This window comes from Triticum aestivum, chromosome 2A, assembly GCF_018294505.1.
Source record: "Triticum aestivum cultivar Chinese Spring chromosome 2A, IWGSC CS RefSeq v2.1, whole genome shotgun sequence".
Lineage (NCBI taxonomy): Eukaryota > Viridiplantae > Streptophyta > Magnoliopsida > Poales > Poaceae > Triticum > Triticum aestivum.
Genome location: NC_057797.1, coordinates 160,673,994 through 160,695,325, shown reverse-complemented (window position 1 = coordinate 160,695,325; position 21,332 = coordinate 160,673,994). Strand labels below are relative to the sequence as shown.

General features: G+C 47.7%; 1 long non-coding RNA gene across 1 annotated transcript; it reads left to right on the top strand.

The window, feature by feature from the left end:
- Positions 1–14,491: 14,491 nt before the first annotated feature.
- Positions 14,492–18,646, top strand: LOC123185056 (uncharacterized). Its single transcript, XR_006493156.1, has 4 exons — positions 14,492–15,062; positions 15,147–15,292; positions 16,206–16,327; positions 17,710–18,646. It is a non-coding gene; the product is annotated as an uncharacterized lncRNA (long non-coding RNA).
- The last annotated feature ends 2,686 nt before the right edge of the window (positions 18,647–21,332 follow it).

Here is a 21,332-nt window from a genome sequence, read left to right as displayed (position 1 = left end):
GCGTTGGTTGCGAGGTTCTTATTTGTTTGTGTAGGTACGAGGGACTTGCGTGTAGTCTCCTACTGGATTGATACCTTGGTTCTCAAAAACTTATGGAAATACTTACGCTACTTTGCTGCATCAACTTTTCCTCTTCAAGGGAAAACCAACGCAGTGCTCAAGAGGTAGCAAGAAGGATTTCTGGCGCCGTTACCGGGGAGATCTATGCACAAGTCAAGACATACCAAGTACCCATCATAAACTCTTATCCCTCGCATTACATTATTTGCCATTTTCCTCTCGTTTTCCTCTCCCCCACTTCACCCTTGCCGTTTTATTCGCCCTCTTTTTCCGTTCCCCTTCTCTTTTCTTGTTCGCCTCTTTTTGCTTGCTTATTGTGTCGATGTGTGTCGTCATGGCTAGTCCCTTATCTGCCCCTTTGTCTCCCGAGTTTGAAGTTCTTCACTTCAAACAAAGACAAGGAGAAAATTTAAAAAATGCTTGGTTTACAATGATGGAATCCTATCGTAATGCACCCTAGAGGTGAATTTTAGAATTTTACTTCGCAATTTTTATGTTGGGCTGAATATGTCGCATAGACAACTCTTGGATTGCGTTGCCAAATGGAATTTTATCGAAATTGATCCTAGTATTGCTCATGAAATCATAGAGGGAATAGTGGGAGCCCTACCTCAAAAAAGGGGTCACATCATACCCATGAAGATACACAAGTTTTTGAAAAGATTTGCAAAGTTACGAAATTTTTACAAAAGTCTCATGAACCTCTTAAGAGTGTTAGCGGAAACTTTCACCGCATAAATATGTTGATTACCCTTTGCAATAAGCGGTTGGATTCTTCAAATCTAAAAATTTCCAAATATGAAGGGAAACGTAAAGAACCTCCCAGATTCGAGCATGAATCCGCTAAAAAAATTAAAACCAAATATGATAATACCTAGATCTATTCTTGCTTTTATGCCTAGCTAGGGGCGTTAAATGATAGTGCTTGTTGGGAGGCAACCCAATTTTATTTTTGTTTCTTGCTTTTTGGTTCTGTTTAGTAATAAATAATTCATCTAGCCTCTGTTTAGATGTGGTTTTATGCTTTTAATTAGTGTTTGTGCCAAGTAGAACCTTTGGGAAGACTTGGGGAAAGTCTTTGCGATCTTGCTATATAAAACAGAAACTTTAGCGCTCACGACATTTGCTGCCATTTTTTACTCAAGAGTGCGATTAGGTTGATTCTTTTTGCAGTTGATTAATAGATAAATTCCACACGTCAAAAAATTTATTTTAGAATTTTTGGGGTTACATAAGTACTCGAAACCTACAGATTACTACAGAATGTTATGTTTTTGACAGATTCTGTTTTTTCGTGTGTTGTTTGCTTATTTTGATGCATCTATGACTAGTATCGGAGGTTATGAATCATAGAGAAGCTGGAATACAGCAGGTTTAACACCAAAATAAATAAAGAATGAGTACATTACAGTCCCTTAAGTGGTGGTTTGTTTTCCTATACTAACGGAGCTCATGAGATTTTCTGTTTAAGTTTTGTGTTGTGAAGTTTTCAAGTTTTGGGTAAAGATTTGATGGATTATGGAACAAGGAGTGGAAGAGCCTAAGCTTGGGGATGCCCAAGACACCCCAAGGTAAAATTCAAGGACAACCAAAAGCCTAAGCTTGGGAATGCCCCAGAAGGCATCCCCTCTTTCGTGTTCTTCTATCGGTAACTTTACTTGAGGCTATATTTTTATTCACCACATGATATGTGTTTTGCTTGGAGCGTCTTGTATGATTTGAGTCTTTGCTTTTTAGTTTGCTAAAATCATCCTTGATGTACACACCTTTTGGGAGAGACACACATGAATTGAAATTTATGAGAATACTCTATGTGCTTCACTTATATCTTTTGAGCTAGATAATTTTGCTCTAGTGCTTCACTTATATCTTTTAGAGCGCGGTGATGATTTTATTTTATAGAAATTATTGATCTCTCATGCTTCAATTATATCATTTTTAGAGTCCTTTAGAACAGCATGGTAATTTGCTTTGGTTATAAAATTATTCCTAATATGATAGGCATGTAAGATGGGTATAATAAAAACTATCATAGAAAGTGCATTGAATACTATGAGAAGTTTGATACTTGGTAATTGTTTTGAGATATAAAGGTGGTGATATTAGAGTGTGCTAGTTGAGTAATTGTGAATTTGAGAAATATTTGTGTTAAAGATTGCAAGTCCCGTAGCATGCACGTATGGTAACCGTTGTGTAACAAATTTGAAACATGAGGTGTTCTTAGATTGTCTTCCTTATGAGTGGCGGTCGGGGACGAGCGATGGTCTTTTCCTACCAATCTATCCCCCTAGGAGCATGCGCGTAGTGCTTGATTTTTGATGACTTATAGATTTTTGCAATAAGTATGTGAGTTCTTTATGACTAATGTTGAGTCCATGGATTATCCACACTCTCACCCTTCCATCATTGCTAGCCTCTTCGGTACGTGCATTGCCCTTTCTCACCTTGAGAGTTGGTGCAAACTTCGCCGGTGCATCCAAACTCCGTGATATGATACGCTCTATCACACATAAACCTCCTTATATCTTCCTCAAAACAGCCACCATACCTACCTATTATGGCATTTCCATAGCCATTCCGAGATATATTGCCATGCAATTTTTCACCGTTTCATTTATGACACGCTTCATCATTGTCATATTGCTTTGCATGATCATGTAGTTGACATCGTAGTTGTGGCAAAGCCATCATGCATAATTTATCATACATGTCACTCTTGATTCATTGCCCTTCCCGGTACACCGCCAAAGGCATTCATATAGAGTCATATTTTGTTCTAGTATCGAGTTGTAATCATTGAGTTTTAAATAAATAGAAGTGTGATGATCATCATTAATAGAGCATTGTCCCAAATAAAAAAAGGGAGAAAGGCCAAAAAAGGCCCAAAAAAGAAAAAAGAATAAAAAGAATAAAAGAAAAGGGGCAATGCTACTATCCTTTTTTTCACACTTGTGCTTCAAAGTAGCACCATGATCTTTATGATAGAGAGTCTCTTGTTTTGTCACTTTCATATACTAGTGGGAATTTTTCATTATAGAACTTGGCTTGTATATTCCAACAATGGGCTTCCTCAAATGCCCTAGATCTTCATGAGCAAGCAAGTTGGATGCACACCAGCTTAGTTTCTTTGGTTGAGCTTTCATACATTTATAGCTCTAGTGCATCCGTTGCATGCCAATCCCTACTCCTTGCATTGACATCAATTGATGGGCATCTCCCTAGCCCGTTGATTAGCCTCGTCGATGTGAGATTTCTATTTTTTGTCTTCTCCACATAACCCCCTATCATTATTCTATTCCATCCATAGTGCTATATCCATGGCTCACGCTCATGTATTGCGTGAAAGTTGAAAAAAGTTTGAGATTACTAAAGTATGAAACAATTGCTTGGCTTGTCATCGGGGTTGTGCAAGATGAGAGCATTCTTGTGTGACGAAAATGGAGCATGACCAAACTATATGATTTTGTAGGGATGAACTTTCTTTTGCCATGTTATTTTGAGAAGACATAATTGCTTAGTTAGTATGCTTGAAGTATTATTATTTTCTGTCAATATTAAACTTTTGTCTTGAATCCCTCGGATCTGAATATTCATGCCACAATAAAGAAAATTACATTGAGAATTATGCTAGGTAGCATTCCACATCAAAAATTCTATTTTTATCATTTACCTACTCGAGGACGAGCAGGAATTAAGCTTGAGGATGCTTGATACGTCTCCAATGTATCTATAATTTTGATTGATTCATGCTATTATATTATCTGTTTTGGATGTTAATGGGCTTATTTATACACTTTTATATTATTTTTAGGACTAACCTACTAACCCAAGGCCCGGTGCAAATTGTTGTTTTTTGCCTATTTTAGTGTTTCACGGAAAAGGAATATCAAACAGAATCCAAACGGAATGAAACCTTCAGGAGAGTTATTTTTGGAACAAACGTGATTCAGGGGACTTAGAGTGGACGTCAAGAAACCAACAAGGATGCCACGAGGCAGGGGCGCGCCCTCCACCCTCATGGGCCCCTCGTGGCTCCACCGACCTACTTCTTCCTCCTATATATATATATATATATATATATATATATCCATATATCCCGAAAATATCTAGGAGCACCACGAAACCTTATTTCCACCACCGCAACCTTCTGTACCCAAGAGATCCCATCTTGGGGCCTTTTCCAGAGCTCCGCCGGAGGGGGAATCAATCACGGAGGGCTTCTACATCTACGGGTGGAAAGTGGTAGCGGATAATCTGAAATATCCGATATTCATATTCGAGAAAATGCCTATTCGTATCCAAAACATCCGCATCCGAACCAAAATAGAAATGGAAATTATCCGTATCCGAATTTATTAAACAAATAAAAAATAAAATATGGTAGGAGATTTTGACACAAATATGGATATGGAAGTGGATATATCTGTATCCGAATAAGATTATGGGAGGTAATTTTTAAAATTCTAGGCCCAATATTCCAATTATCCAACATAAAAGCCAAATAAGTGGTCAAATTTTACTCTTTATATGATTAAACTTATAAATTATTATGCATTACAATAGTATTTATTCATAAACATATTTATCATTGACTTATTATATGTCACAAGTTTATTATTTTAGGTCACATAGCTATCGACTAATTTACTTAAGCAATATTTTGATATTATCCGTATCCGTTCTGAATCAAGAAAATATCCGATACGTATACATATTCGAATAATATCTGAGCCGCATCCATATCCGATAACATCCGTATTCGGATTCGTATTCGTTTTGAAAATATGAAAATGGAAGTGGTAAGAGCACTATCCGATTCGCATCCGATCCGTTTCCACCCCTATCTACATCAACACCATAGCCTCTCCGATGATGTGTGAGTAGTTTACCTCGGACCTTCGGGTCCATAGTTATTAGCTAGATGGCTTCTTCTCTTTTTTTGGATCTTAATACAATGTTCTCCTCGATCTTCATGGAGATCTATTTGATGTAACTCTTTTTGCGGTGTGTTTGTCGAGATCTGATGAATTGTGGGTTTATGATCAAGTTTATCTATGAACAATATTTGATTCTTCTCTGAAATCTTTTATGTATGATTGGTTATCTTTGCAAGTCTCTTCGAATTATCAGTTTGGTTTGGCCTATTAGATTGATCTTTCTTGCAATGGGAGAAGTGCTTAGCTTTGGGTTCAATCTTGCGGTGTCCTTTCCCAGTGACAACAGGGGAGCAAGGCACATATTATATTGTTGTCATCGAGGATAAAAAGATGGGGTTTATATCATATTACTTGAGTTTATCCCTCTACATCATGGCATCTTGCCTAATGCGTTACTCTGTTCTTATGAACTTAATACTCTAGATGCATAATGGATAGCGAACGATGTGTGGAGTAATAGTAGTAGATGCATAATCGTTTTGGTCTACTTCTTTCGGACATGATGCCTATATACATGATCATGCCTAGATATTCTCATAATTATGCACTTTTCTATCAATTGCTCGACAGTAATTTGTTCACCCACCGTAATACTTATGCTATCTTGAGAGAAGCCACTAGTGAAACCTATGGCCCCCGGTCTATTTTCCATCATATAAGTTTCCAATCTATTTATTTTGCAATCTTTATTTTCCAATCTATATCATAAAAATACCAAAAATGTTTATCTTATTATTATTATCTCTATCAGATCTCACTCTCGTAAGTGACCGTGAAGGGCTTGATAACCCCTTTATCGCGTTGGTTGCGAGGTTCTTATTTGTTTGTGTAGGTACGAGAGACTTGCATGTAGTCTCCTACTGGATTGATACCTTGGTTCTCAAAAACTGAAGAAAATACTTACGCTACTTTGCTGCATCACACTTTTCTCTTCAAGAAAAAACCAATGCAGTGCTCAAGAGGTAGCAGCTCACAACGGAGCGTCGATGGCACGGCGACGGCGACGGTTGGGGCGGCGATGGCACGGCAAGGGCGATGGCGGGGGCGGCGATGGCACGGCGACGACGACTGTGAGGGCGTGCCAGGGCAGGGGCACACGCAGTCGGGCGCGCTCGGGGGCGGGGCAGTAGACCAGCGGGGGCGGCGGCGACGGCTGACGGTGTCCTGGACTAGGGGGTACTCATCACGTCGTCTCCCGACCAGCTAGATCGGGTCGAGGACCCCCATGGTGATTTACTCATGGGCCACTTCAGGCAGCCCATGCCACATACAAGGAAGATCCCACAAGACTTGGCGCCCTAGACAAGGACTCTCCTAAACCCTAGGCCTCTAGTGCATTATATAAACCAAGGCCAGGGTAGTCAATAGACAAGGATATATTCATGAGAACAATCTCATGGTAGATACACATACTCTGTACTATCCCCCATATGAATGCAATCAAAAGCAGGATGTAGGGTATTATCTTTTCGAGAGAGCCCGAACCTTGATAAAACCCTGTGTCCATGTTACCATCGCTCCAAGATGTCTAGCTTAGGACCCCTACTACGAGATACGTCGGATATAGAACCGACATTGATGCTTTCATTGAGAGCCTGCTAGATGTCACCATGGTGCGATTGGATTGTCAACCGACTCAAAATCAGGTGTTATATTTTCTATTAAACTCATGTTGTGTGAATTAGTTTCTTTTTGAATTGGTGTCGGCGGCTTGTGCAATTTTGTTCGCAGAAATTAGGCATCGACACCATGGAGGAGTATGCACGAGGCCGCCTAGCCAGCTCGATTCGGTCGGGATGTATGCTGAACGAAGGTGGTGTACGGCAGCCGGCGCGGTTAACCAAGGGATACACGGAAGCAGAGAAGCGTAGCAATTTTGTGCGTGCATGTGTGGATGGCGTGGCATATCAGAACAAACAATGGCTGCGGGCGGAGGCTATAGATGTGTCCGTCTCTCTCTCCTTTTCTTCCTTTTTTGCTAACCTCGATCTGTGTCCAAGAAAAAAAATAAGAACAGGACGAGGTGTGAAGCTGGCAGCAACAATACGAGCCGCCAACAGTCCTAGGCCGGGGTCGCGTCAAACAGAGCAATCCTAGGCGGGGGTTGCATCAACATGTGGAGACAGCCCTTTGTAGAAGCCCAGGCGCTCATACGTTTTGTTGCACAGATCGGGAGTATATACGATACTAATACTACTTAGGCTGGGGTTTGCCTCACGTGGAGGTCAAAGTGCTATGGGTAGCGCTCCATGGCTTTCAAGGTGCTCTCCACTCTAACTTTTTTCGTATGGACAAGTTTATACCTCAAAGAATATTCTTTGTTGTCTTGTTTTGCTTTATTTTCGCTGACCCTGTTTAAAGGCGATCCGACGTGCTGCTGCTAGCGCGGCGACCCATCATTGATGGTCTTGCTCGGTGTCATCATAGTGCGATCTTCGACAAACGCCAAATCAGATTGGGTTCGGCTCTATGCGTACAGCCTATCAAGGCCTGACCACCGAACTCTATCCCAGCGTTGGGGACGCATGTGGAGCCTACCCGACCAGGGCCAGACTCATATGCTGGCTGGACAGGAACTCACCTGCCAGAAAAATAAATCCGACTTGTGGTAATCCAGCCAGGAGACTGCACAGCGCTAGTACAGCCCATGCGGAACAGCACACAGCGGCCGACTAGAATTCGGATGATGGTAGCACACGTGGAGTTTGCTTTTCATCTACTTTTTACCCGGATAACCTTTACGTTAGATTTTTGCAATGGCTGTCTTTAATTTAGCCACCTCGTATTACTATTAGGTGTTACCTCTCTGAATTATTTTTAATACCTTTGTATTCTCTCTATCTTTTGTACACAGGTAATTTACGGCCCAGTGATGTCGTTTGGCGAGTTCGTGGTTCGTCACTATGGTCTATCGGCGTCGTTGTTCCATGCGCCCTGAGCCGACGCCTGCGGGTTCGGACCAACAAGGACATTGTCGCCTGCATCAGTCCACCAAGCCGACAACAACCGCGTCGTGACACCACCCAGGCCATTATATCTTTAAATAATATACTAGGACATATGTCCGTGCGTTGCAACGGGGGAGGTATTTGGGTATCCACGGTACGATGGAGGCGCATGTCGAGGTCTAGCAGAAATGCATATGAGCCATGCGTGATAAAATCACAAAAAAAGTCATAATGGTTTTTTTTGAATCATAATGTTGATGGTAAGGAATCCTGAAATCTACTCCCTCCTATCCGATTTGTTGGGTGTATCTAACAAAGCAACTAATGTAGACACTGAGTGAAGAGGAACGTCAAAAAACATCGAGATGTTGAGAAACTGATGGGATTTAAAGTAAAATGGTGAGGTGAGGCTATTAAATTTGTAAACTGACCCCACATTTTATCACGAAGCATAGGATGGCATTATTGGTTTGATCCAGTGGGATTAAACTGGAGGTCACGAGTTCGATTCCATATGACCAACTATTTCACAGAAACCGAAGCGAGAACGCGCTATAATGTATTGCGGGTTGATTCTTAGAAACCTTAGGGACATTTTTAAAAAGTGTGCGCCACAAACTAAGAACGTCACCTCCTTTTATTAAAAAGTTATAGATTATATTAGATGTCTGATCGTGAGATCGAGTCTCCACATGACCATATTTTCCGGTCAAAATAGGCCGCGCACAAAAGCGTAAGCCCCTTGACGGACTTACAAAAATTTAGCGTAGAAGATGAACTTTGTATGTTGTGGTTCTCAATTCCACTAGATTTTCTTCTGGATGTGATCTCTGATGAGATCCTGAACTTTTCTTAGTTAAGTAATAGAACGGCCTATTCATCCTCCAAAAAAAGCAAGGGAAAAATCTTAAAAAATATAACATGAGTGAATAATCAAAGAAACACACCTCCTTTTATTTTACTATATATTATATATATATATATAGATAGATAGATGAAGTAGAATTTCAAAAGAAAAGGATAAATAAAGTAGAGAAATACAGGGAGTAATAAACATGCTATTTTTCTACCTTGGGGGACGGTCCGTCTTGGCCCAGCCGCCCCAGCCAGCCAGCTCACGGTGCCACGCGCCGGCCCCCTGTGTATGTGTGTGCTCTCCTCCATGTCTCACATTTTATAACCCTCAAAAACAGTCTTTGTCGTTTTCTCCTTCCTCACGAACTCTCTCACTCCCTCACTAAAGCTCTCCTTCATCCCCTTCTCCACCTCACTGTCACCCCGGTGCTGCATACCACCGTGTGACTGCCAGTTGGCATACCAAGTGTAAGCGTGTGTGGTCCCACCTGTTGCCGCATAGGGCCCGGGCCAGTTGGCGTGCGTGGGTACTTAAGCTTTGGACAGGGGCGTGTATCAGTATGCTGAAAGAAATGAACTAATTCCCTCACCTACCCTCTCCTCTGCTCATCCCCTTCTCCAAGCTTCTCCCCCTCCCCTCTCTCGATCCGATCCAGCCTACTCTGGTCCCCCTCAACCAGATCGGGGCGTTACAATTGGTAATCAGAGCCTCCGATCCTGCCCCAAATTTTTTTCGCTGCTGCCTCCTGATTTGGATCGGTAACATCCACCGCCTCGGGTGTGACTTGCTCCGGCGAGATCACGCAAAATCCCCGGCGGGGTCCGATCTAGCAGGGGTGCGAGACGGCACTGTCCAAGCCCTCCGTCCAGACCCGGCAGTTGCTGGCGGCCATGGACGACAACACCACCAGCCTCAAGGCCATGATGGAGACGATTCTCGCGCGCCTCGACGAACAGAAGGTCGACAGCGACAAGCGGCTCGAGGCGCAGATCGCCTTCAACACCCAAGTCTCGCAAGATCTGCGCTCCCTCGCCAAGCAAGTCGATCTCACGCAGGCGGATGTCGACGAGACTCGCAAGGCGCTGGAGAGATCGCCCTCACCGTCGGAATCGCACTCCCCGACCGTGCTCCATCCACCACCACCACCTCCGCGGCCCCAGGCCCCGGCGCCACAGCACCAACATGGGCCGCCGCCGTCTCCGCGCCTCTCAGACCAGCGCCCGCCCCTGTTGGCCACAACACCACAACCCGGCGTCCAATCCCAGCACCAGCAGTACCACCAGATCGGCGAGGCGCACCACCAGCAGCAGCACCACGGTGACCACTACGTCAAGCCGCCGAAGCACGACTTCCCTCGCTTCGATGGCAGCGCGCCTTACCTCTGGCTCAACCGCTGCCGGGCGTATTTCGACCTCTACCATGTGCCGCCCGCGAGTTGGGTGACCACGGCGACACTATACATTGAAGGGCAAGCGGCTCACTGGCTTCAGGCATTTCGCCAAACACATGGCGGCCTCGGTTGGAATGCGTTCTGCGCTGCGATTCAAGAGGAGTTCAGGGTCGACGAATTTGAGATGGAGATGCACAAATTGTTGCAGCTCCGTCAGATTGGCACGGTCAGCGAGTATCGCAAGGAGTTTGATACATACATGTATCATCTCCTGGCACTCGACCCATCTCTCAGCAACAAATTCTTCATCACTCAATTTTTGCTGGGCCTCAAGGACGAGTTGCGCGCAGCAGTTCGGCTGCAGGCGCCCAACAGCATCACGCGTGCGTCCATTCTCGCACGCATTCAAGAGGAGGAGCTGAACACGCCCAGGGCGCGTCCACGGCCGCAGCCGCAGGGCCGCCCACCACCACCTGTGCCCGCCCGACCGCCGGCCACGCCCCGCCAACAGCCCGATGACTACGCCCGCGAACGACAACTCAAGGAGTTCCGGCGCGCCAACGGACTCTGCTTCAAGTGCGGAGACCGGTACACTCGTGATCACCGCTGCAACATGCATGCCCAGCTCCTCACCATCCAAGTGGGCGCATACGGGGAGCTGCTCACCGACGACACCGTGCACGCACTCGACCTGCTCGATGCACCCCAACAAGAAGCACCCCCTCCAGAGTGTTGCACAATATCAGCGCACGCCCTGGATGGCTCAGAGGCGCCAAGCACAATCCGTCTCCGCGCGCTTGTGGGCAACCAAGTTATGCTCCTTCTACTGGACTCTGGGGGCACCCACAGCTTCGTCAACAAGTCGTTCGTCGAGCGCATTGGGGCGCCAACGCAAGAGATCGCCACATTGGATGTGCGGGTGGCCAACGGCGACCGACTAACCTGCTCGCGCCAAGTTTCGGAGCTCCAGTGGTGGATGCAGGGCCACACGTTCTCGACGCCGATGTACGAGCTCGACACAGGCGCATACGATGGAATCCTAGGCATGGACTGGTTGGAGAAGAACAGCCCAATGACTTGCCACTGGCAGGAGAAATTCATCTCCTTCCTGCACGAGGGCGAGACAGTCAAGCTACAAGGTGTTCGTCCAAAGTCGACACCCACTCTCGCAGCGGTGCAACCGGCAGAACTATGCAAGTTGATCGCCGGCAATGATATCTGGGCAATGGACATGGTCGAGATGCAGCCCCCCAAACCAAGACCACGCAAGCCCTCACAGACGCCCATCAACGATCTCCTGGAAGAATTCAGCGACGTGTTCACCGCACCCACCGGCTTGCCTCCTCACAGGTAGTAGGATCACGCAGGCACATTGGAAGATGGAGCCCAGCCAACAAACACACGGCCCTACCGCTACTCTCCATTGCAAAAGGACGAGATTGAGCGGCAGGTCAAAGAAATGCTCGACGCCGGTGTGATCACGCACTCGGTCAGTCCATACGCGGCGCCAGTTTTGCTTGTGAAGAAGAAGGATGGCACCTGGCGATTCTGCGTGGATTACAGGCGTCTCAATGACGTGACCGTGAAGAACAAGTTTCCCTTGCCCGTCGTCGACGAGCTACTCGATGAACTTGCCGGAGCGGCTTTCTTCTCCAAGCTTGACCTGCGTGCAGGCTACCATCAAATTCGCATGCGCGAACAGGATGAACACAAGACAGCATTCAAAACTCACCACGACCATTTCCAATTCAGAGTCATGCCATTCGGGTTGACAAATGCTCCGGCCATGTTCCAATGCATGATGAACGCTATCTTTGCCAAGTATACCCGTAAGTTTGTCATCATTTTTCTTGACGACATCCTTGTTTTCAGTGAGACACTCGAGGACCACTTGGAACATCTCCGCATCGTCCTCAACTTGCTCCGCGAGCACCAGCTATATGCCAAGATGTCCAAGTGCTCGTTCGCGCAAGATCACATTGATTATCTGGGTCACGTCATCTCCAAGCAGGGCGTCGTGACTGATTCTGAGAAGACAGACGCCATGGCGCAGTGGCCTACTCCAACCAACGCCACCGAGCTCCGTGGCTTTCTGGGGCTCACCGGCTATTACCGCAAGTTCGTCCCCCACTACGGGATCATTGCCAAGCCGCTAACCCAGCAGCTCACCAAGAAAGGCTTTGCATGGCCCGAGTCGGCGCAGCTCGCGTTCGACACGCTCAAGAAGGCGATGGTGACCACGCCGGTGCTCGCCCTTCCCGACTTCGACAAGCCATTCTCCATTGAAACCGACGCCTGCGACACCGGCATCGGTGCCGTGCTCGTCCAAGACGGTCACCCCATCGCATACTACAGCAAGGCGTTGGGCGTGAAGAACCAGAAGCTCTCCACCTACGAGAAAGAGTTCTTGGCCGTCATGATGGCCGTGGACAAATGGCGCTCTTACCTGCAACGCGGGCTGTTCACCATTGTCACGGACCACAAAAGCTTATGCACGCTTGGGGACCAGCATCTGGTGACCGATGTCCAGCGCCGCGCCATGTCCAAATTGGTCGGCCTCCAATTCAAGTTCCAGTACAAGAAGGGCGTCGACAACAGCGCGGAGGATGCTCTCTCTCGCGTGGGCAGTCACTACAGCGCCAATGCTCTGTCCCTCTGCCAGCCAACATGGATTCAGGAAGTGGCCAATTCGTATGCCACGGATCCAGATGCCCAGGAAAAGATTCAGCAGCTCGCGCTGCACAGTCCGGACGACGAGGAGTACGAGCTGTACCGTGGAGTCATTCGCCGTCGCGGGCGGCTGTGGATCGGCGCAAACACAGCCCTGCGCACCAAACTGGTCAGCGCTCTGCATGACAGTGCCGTGGGGGGCCATTCTGGCTCGACAGCAACTTACCACCGAGTCAAGAAGCTGTTTGAGTGGAAGGGTTTGAAACATGATGTTGAAGATTATGTGCAGCAGTGCCAGATTTGTCAACAGGCGAAGCATGAATTGCATAAACCAGCGGGCAAGTTGGCACCCCTGCCCATTCCGACAGCCCCGTGGCGTGATCTGACAATGGACTTCGTCGAGGGCTTGCCCAAGTCCAAAGGGTATGACACGATCATGGTGGTTGTCGACCGCTTCACCAAGCTTGCACACTTTGTGCCCCTGCGACACCCATTCACGGCGACACGAGTGGCAAGAGTGTTCTGGGACAACATCGTCAAGCTGCACGACATCCCCTCCTCCATCGTCTCCGACCGCGACAAAGTGTTTACCAGCGTGCTTTGGCGGGAACTGCTAGCCAGCGCGGGCACCAAGCTCCTCTACTCCACTGCCTATCACCCCCAGACGGACGGACAAAGCGAGCGCGTGAACCAGTGCATGGAGATGTACTTGCGCTGCGCTGTTCAGGACACTCCCACGCAATGGTGTCGCTGGCTGCCCTCTGCAGAATTCTGGTACAACTCCTCTTTCCACTCTTCTCTGGGTTGCTCTCCGTTCAAGGTTCTGTATGGGGTGGATGCCAACGAGGGCAGCATGGCAACATGGCCGGCAACACAAGCATCATTGCCGGAAGGGGAGCAGTGGGATTGGGCACTGCACAAGGAAAACTTGCAGGCACAGTTGACTCGAGCGCAACGGAAGTACAAAAAGTTTGCAGACAGAAATCGCACTGAGCGCGTCTTTCAGGTTGGGGAGCAAGTACTGCTGAAACTGCAACCCTATGTGCAGAAATCGGTGGCCAGCCGCCCGTGCGCCAAGCTGGCGTTCAAGTTCTTCGGACCATTCACCATCAGTGCCAAAATTGGTCCCTCGGCATACAAGCTGGAGCTGCCGCCCGACAGTCGCATTCACCCTGTGTTCCATGTGTCCCAGCTGAAGCCGTTCACACCCAATTATACACCAGTGTTCTCCGAACTGCCTGCGACCGTCGACTTATCAGCAGTGGACTCTAACCCAGTTCAGATTTTGGATCGGAGGATGATGAAGAGAGGAGACGCACCAGTGGTTCAGGTGCAGGTGGCATGGAACACAACTCCTCCGTCGACAACCTGGGAAGACTATGAAGTTCTTCGACGTCGCTATCCACAGTCACCAATCTGGGAAGACAGTAACTCCGAAGAAGGGGCCGTTTCTCAAGGCGGGGAGAATGTCACCCCGGTGCTGCATACCACCGTGTGACTGCCAGTTGGCATGCCAAGTGTAAGCGTGTGTGGTCCCACCTGTTGCCGCATAGGGCCCGGGCCAGTTGGCGTGCATGGGTACTTAAGCTTTGGACAGGGGCGTGTATCAGTATGCTGAAAGAAATGAACTAATTCCCTCACCTACCCTCTCCTCTGCTCATCCCCTTCTCCAAGCTTCTCCCCCTTCACTCTCTCGATCCGATCCAGCCTACTCTGGTCCCCCTCAACCAGATCAGGGCGTTACACTCACGACCGTCGGTCAATTCTAGCCACCACTAGTGAGAACCGTAGCTTTCCAGCACCGCTCTCTCAGCCCACACTACCTCCTCCATCGAGTGAATTCAACATGTTCGTTCCTGAGCGGCCCTACATCGTGGATCTGGTCCCACGTTGTCGTGGATGTGGTCGTTGACCTTGACGGCGCACGGTCGCCATGGCTGTGGCCGCTTGCGTTGTGTGCGCAAGAAGCAGAACCGCATCACGCAGATGGATTAGGCGATCCGCGTCGCCGTCGGCATGACGCTTAACCAGGAGCAGAAGTAGGTGATGCGCTCAAGCCCACCTTCGCCACCATCGAGCGCCTTGCTTCCGTAGTGGGTGTCTCTAGCCGCGACGCACTCCAGGCATGTGGCCATCACGCCCACTTATGGCTCGCCCACGCCGATGAGCCGATCCACTCTGGCTCCTCTGTTACTTGCATTGTGAGTGTTATTGATATATTAGATTTGTTATCTGGTTTTTATTGGAAATGATTGCTGACTCAAACCTGTGGCTTTTGGCTGTAGTTGGTGTGGTGAGGGCTAAGTTGGACAGGATAATGGCATTAGACTACTACACAGCAGCTGCAGTTGGAGGGAGCTACGGAGCTGAAGATGTGCAGGCACAGGAGAGTATTACAGTCCAGGAGAACCTAGCTGCTGAAGGTCACAAGGTGAAGTGGCAAATTACAGTCATCTTGTAATTTAATACAATATATGCTTACCATGCTGCAGTTATCATTGCCCTGAAACCATGTTTTGATCTTTGTTGATGATTGATCTGTTGTAGTGCACAATACTCCTAGTATTATTACTATTTGCTGCTGCTGTTTCTGCCGATTCAGTAGTAATGATCAATGTAGATTATATAAATTTTAAGTGGAAAACAAGGTCGCTCCATTTGGGGTGTAGATTATGCTATTTCATATGGCCGTTGTGGGCCGTTGCTCGGGTACAACAGACAGTGTGCATTGCTGTTCCGGAAAATAAGGTTGAAAATAATAAGTTAACCACTATGATCTTTGTACAATATTACGTGTAGTGTCACCACTATCTAGGTACTGGATGATCTCTATGCTGATGGGTCTTCACAGTTTGCAACATAGTAATTGAGTTTTTTCATTAGAAATTTTGGTTTATCAAGGATCTCTATTTACTTTCCTTACTTGTATCATCCGAAGTTCAGAAGGGATGTTAGATTTGTTAGTTCAACATAATGATAGGATTCATTTGTGCAATGTCTGCTCTCCTAATCTTATTAAGTGTTGGCACTAAAAAGGCAAAGCATTGTGTTGTTACTCATCACGCACCACGCCTTGAAAACATTGAGGTTTAGGTTTAGCCCCTATGCCAAAGTTGTGACCTTGTGGAATAGAGTCTGCTACAATCAAGAGACGAAGGCCATAATTTTAACCTGACCGCCGCGTAATTTATGTTGTGTGGCTGACTCAGCATCATCCCGAGCAGCCTGAGATGTCCAAACGTGCCTCATGCAGTCCACAATTTTATTCTATTGTTTTTCTGAATCTATATTCAGTGTCCTCACTTTTATTTCCTTCCTTGAATTCTCCTTTCTTTATTTCACAGGACAACTCCTTGATACCCAGCAAACATAAAAACGTATATAAACTGGAAGTATTGTGTGCAAGAAACCGAGGTGGGATTAAAACAAACCAACCTTTGCATCTACTATCCAAACCGATATGGAGGTATGCAGTCATGGTATTTCATTCAGGTCTGTAGAATTGAGATCATTGTCGTGTCTTGGTAACCATCATGTTGTACAGCCTTGGAGATGTCAACCAACAATACCAGCATCCATTTGAAATCTGGAACTATGTATTAGCATCCATTGGAAATCCTGATCCTTCTTTCATTCAATTTCAGTTTGGAATATTGAGGGCCTAACAAATTAGAAGCATTTTAATTCATCTCATCAATCAGCTTATGTGCTAGCTGTCTGGCAGCGGTGTTGCGAGAGAACACGCACACCATGTCAGACCTTGGCATGCAAGACCATGCCCCTCGCCGACCTACATATCCCCTCCTACTCCAGCAGCGATGGGCGATGGCGACTACCAGAGTCCAGCTCTGGGGCTGATGGTGACCATGTGCGCAGGGAGGGCGGCGGGCACCCGGGACGCGGCTACCACTGCCCCACCACCCATCCTCTTCCCGGAGCAGGTACCGGCGCGAGGAGCACGTAGCCCGCCAGCACGAGGTTCGCCATGCGACAGCCCCCCCCCCCCCGCCATCAGGCACCACGTCGTCGCCGCCAGCCCACCACCTGCCCCGTCGACGACGACTGCCTCTGCATCCTCACCACCACCGCCGTCGCGTCCCCCCTGCCAGGCCAGACCATGTTGTTCCCCCGCGCTCCATGGACGTTGTGGTCGACCGGATGGATCTGATGGTTCTTCTATTTGTGGGCTGCCTCCTCCCCACATATGGATTCTGCAATGGCATGGGGAAAGGCCCCAGGTGGCGAGGGGGTTGGGTATGATCTGGGAGGAGTGTCGCCGGAGGTCGGGATGGGATGTGAGGTTGCCTTGCCTCCACGGCCTCTGTTTCCCCATGGCCTCTTCCCAGAGGAGGCGCGCGTCGTCGGCCGCGACCACACTGAACGGAGAAGTATTGAAGGTGGGAGGAGGGTTGGAGGTGGCGGCGCGGCGGCCGGCGGCGCACGGTGAGTTGGGGCGGGCATGGTAGGAGGTCGCGGCGTGCTGGATGGGGAGATGAGATTGGGAGCACGGTCCTGCGGGTGTTTTTCTTTCTTTCTCTCGTGCATACCGGTTCGGTTGACTTACCATGGGGAGCGCGGGTTGAATATGTATAAACATAGGGACTGTTTTGCAAAAGTGCCGACGGACGACCAGAAGCACTCCATGCTTTATTAGTAGGGAAAGAGGGAAAGATTTGCACAAGTTAATTGTGTAAAGTTTTTTTTCGCATTATTATTTTTTTGTTATTACTTCTGGCTCGCACAATTTTATGTGTGCAGGTAAATGATTTGGGTCAGGCAGCGCTATCACCACGTTGCACCGACGTGATAGTCTCACCTCTGTTGACCAAATTTGACATCGCCTTGCAGACGTGGGGGCTCCATCGTCACATTATCGACTTACTCCGTCACCTCAGCTGGACCGGAGGCTTCACCATCGCTTCATTAACCCACTCCGGGGACATCGGCGTCACCAGCCGACTAGCTCCGTCACCTCGGTTGGACTAGGGGCTTCACCTCACCGCATCGGCAGTATTGTGCCATCACCTCATCAAGCCGAGCTCTTTGCTCAGGCACCTTGGGACTGGCTTGGGGGCTGGGTCCTCGTCCCGCCGCAAGCTCGGCGTGTGTCATCACCACTGAGCACATTAACCAGCTAAGTCGTTTTCATGCTCAAATTTTTTAATTTGTTCGGTTCGACCAAACTTTATATTTATGTTAAACAAAAGACTTAGTTTGTTAAAATAAGTTATTTGTTAACAACACTTCCTTTACCCAAGTTAACTGGGGGCTCTTAAATTTGTACGAGCCGTTCTATAATAATTGTTTTCTTCTTAGTCATTGCAAAGTCTTTTTCCGCCACTCGTTTCTCGACTCTAGTGTGCGGTCAATAGCCGGATAGCCTGATTTCTCTCTAAAGCTGCTCAATTTTAGTTTGCTAAACTGGCCTTAGAGAAGCACTCCGCCTTCGGGATAAGGAGGTTAAGCCGAAGGCTGACCCACTTGAAGTTTAGATCGGATGTGTCATATTAATGCAAGACAGAAGCACAAAAAATTTAAGGCCAAGTTTGAATTGGCACAAAACCTTGATTTAGTTCGGACGTAAAGTTTTTACTAAAGTTTTTTATTTTTCAAGCTTATGGCATATTTTATGTGTTTCCAATATAAGTCTCGCAGTACAACGTGAGACACCTTTAAAGCTTAGGCACTATCAAAGAGGGGTTGCGGGTAGAGCCGAACCTGTTGGGGAACGCAGTATTTCAAAAAAAATCCTACGATCACGCAAGATCTATTTAGGAGATGCATAGCAACGAGAGGGGAGAGTGTGTCTACGTACCCTCGTAAACCGAAATCCAAAGCGTTTACCAACACGGTTGATGTAGTCGTACACCTTCACGATCCGTCCCGATCAAGTACCGAATGTACGACACCTCCACGTTCAGCACACGTTTAGCTCGATGATGTCCTCGCCTTCTTGATCCAGCAAGAAGAGCGAAGTAGTAGATGAATTCCGGCAACACGACGGAGTGGTGACGGTGTTGGTGAAGAACAATCTCCGCAGGGCTTCGTCTAAGCACTATGAAAACTATGACGGAGGATAAACTAGAGGGGGCGGGGTTGCCGGCACACGGCTTGGTGTTTCTTGATGTGTCTTGGGTGCTAGCCCTACCCCTCTATTTATATGTTGAGTTTTGGGGTCGAAACTTGGAGTAAAAGTCTACACAAAGTCGGTTTCACTCGAAAGGCAAGAGTCCTCGGACTCCAGGACCAGACGCCAGTGTAACACTCCGGATGTAACTTTCCCAATTTGTACTCCAACTCTTGCCGTTTTCGGCGTTAAGTTATATTTATTTCCTTGGGTTCGGGTTTTTGTCTCCGTGTGTTGTTGTCGTTGTCATGCATCTCATATCATGTCATCATGTGCATTGCATTTGCATACGTGTTCATCTCATGCATTCGAGCATTTTCCCCGTTGTCCGTTTTGCATTCCGGCGCTTTGTTCTCCTCCGGTGGCCATTTCTAGCTTTCTTTCGTGTGTGGTGATTAAACACTTCCGGATTGGACCGAGACTTGCCAAGTGGCCTTGGTTTACTACCGGTAGACCGCCTGTCAAGTTTCGTGCCATTTGGACTTCGTTTGATACTCCAACGGTTAATCGAGGGACCGAAAAGGCCTCGTGTGTGTTGCAGCCCAACACCCCTCCAATTTGGCCCAAAACCCACCAAACTCTGCTCCATGTCCTAGAGCGTTCGATCACGATCGCGTGGCCGAAAACCGCACCTCATTTGGACTCTCCTACCTCCCCCTATGCCTATATATACACCCCCCTCCGAAATTCGCGGTTCATTCTCCCCCTAACCCTAAAATCTCAGATCCGACGCCGCCGGACACGTCCGGACGGCACTGGACACGTCCGCCGCTCGCCTCAGCCTACCACCGCCCGCCATGTGGCAGCGCCACCTCCCACCGCCGCCGGCCCGCGAGGGCCCAAGGCCGGCCCTCTCCTCCCACGCCCGGGCCGCCGCCTCCTTCCTCCCGCGCCGCCCGCGCCCGAGGACGACCTCGTCGCGCCGCCCTTCTTCCACGTCGCCGACGCCCCGCCGCCGCACTCGGCCATCGCCGCCCCGGGCCGCGCACCTCGCCGGCGCCCGCACGCCCGCGTCGCCCGAGGTCCCGCCGGCCGCCGCTGCCTCCTCCACGCCGGCCAAGTCCCCGGCCAGCCCAGCCTCTCCTCCCCCCGGCGAGCTCCCTCCTTCTCCGGCCACCACCGCCATCGCCGGCCGACGAACCTCGAATGGCGCGCTCGGTGAACAGTAATTTCAGATCTGAGATCTGGAATTTTGAGGGTTGACTTTCTCCTCCGAACCCTAATTTTTTATGCAATCTTTGACCTGCCGTAACTTTGCATCCGTAGCTCCGTTTTGTAAATATAGTATATCAAAATGTTCGTCTCGATGAGTACATCATTTCATTCCACTGCATCATTTTTATTTGAGTGCATCTTGATGCCCGAAATGCTGTTAGAAGGAGGCTTCGTGAGTTAATTGTCAGATCTGCTAGTTCATCTTAGACTTTTGTCATTTTTACCATGATTGTTGTGTGCATGCTATGTCTGTGAGTCCTTCATATGTTTTGTTAAGGATTTTGTTATCTTTCCAGAGGTGCAACTCATGCATTTTTAGGATGTGTGTGGTGACTTGTGCAAGCTTGCAAAGTGAGGCACCCGGTAAATCTGTTTTCAGGGACTTAGTAGTTTTCACTAAGTCTGGGATTATTTAGTTCATGATGCCATATGTTCAGCTTGTTTCCTAGTGATCCGTGCCTCTTTTGAGGATGATCAGTAAAGGAGTTTTGTTAATAATGTTATGCTCTATCCATCCATGTCTTTACTTGCAATTATGGAGCACCCTAGCTTGAGTCAATCGAGCTCTACTTTTGCTTCGTGGTGAATCTGGGCAGATCGTCAACTCGTTTGCGATTTTGCCGATGCTATTGTAGTTAATCCGTGCATGCTATGCCATTGTTCTTGCCATGTCTAGCTAGATTTTTGTGCCTTATTAATGGTTATATGCTTGCCTTGCCATGACTTGCACCTAGTGAGTGCATCGAGCTCATTTACATGCCTTCGTAAGCTATATTTTAGCATGTCTCAGTTTTCACTAAGTCTAAAAACTGATTGTGTTTTAGCTATGTTCGTGGGCTTTTTGTATATTTTGTGAACCCTTTTGGCCCCAGGTCACTTTGGGTCTTTTGTTAAGCTTGTTGAGTAGCTCCATGCCATGTTCTTACTTGTCTTAATCAGGTCATGTATCATGTTGTTTTGCTGCTCCGAAGAGGGCTTCGTGATCTGAAATTTCAGACAAGTGTTAATTTCACTAAGTCTGAAATCTGTTTTGCAATTGCGTTTTTGACATGCTTGTTTGAACCTCTTAATGGATGAATTGGCCGTAGCTCAGTGCTAGTCTTTTGTTAAGCATCTTGTGTGCATCCCT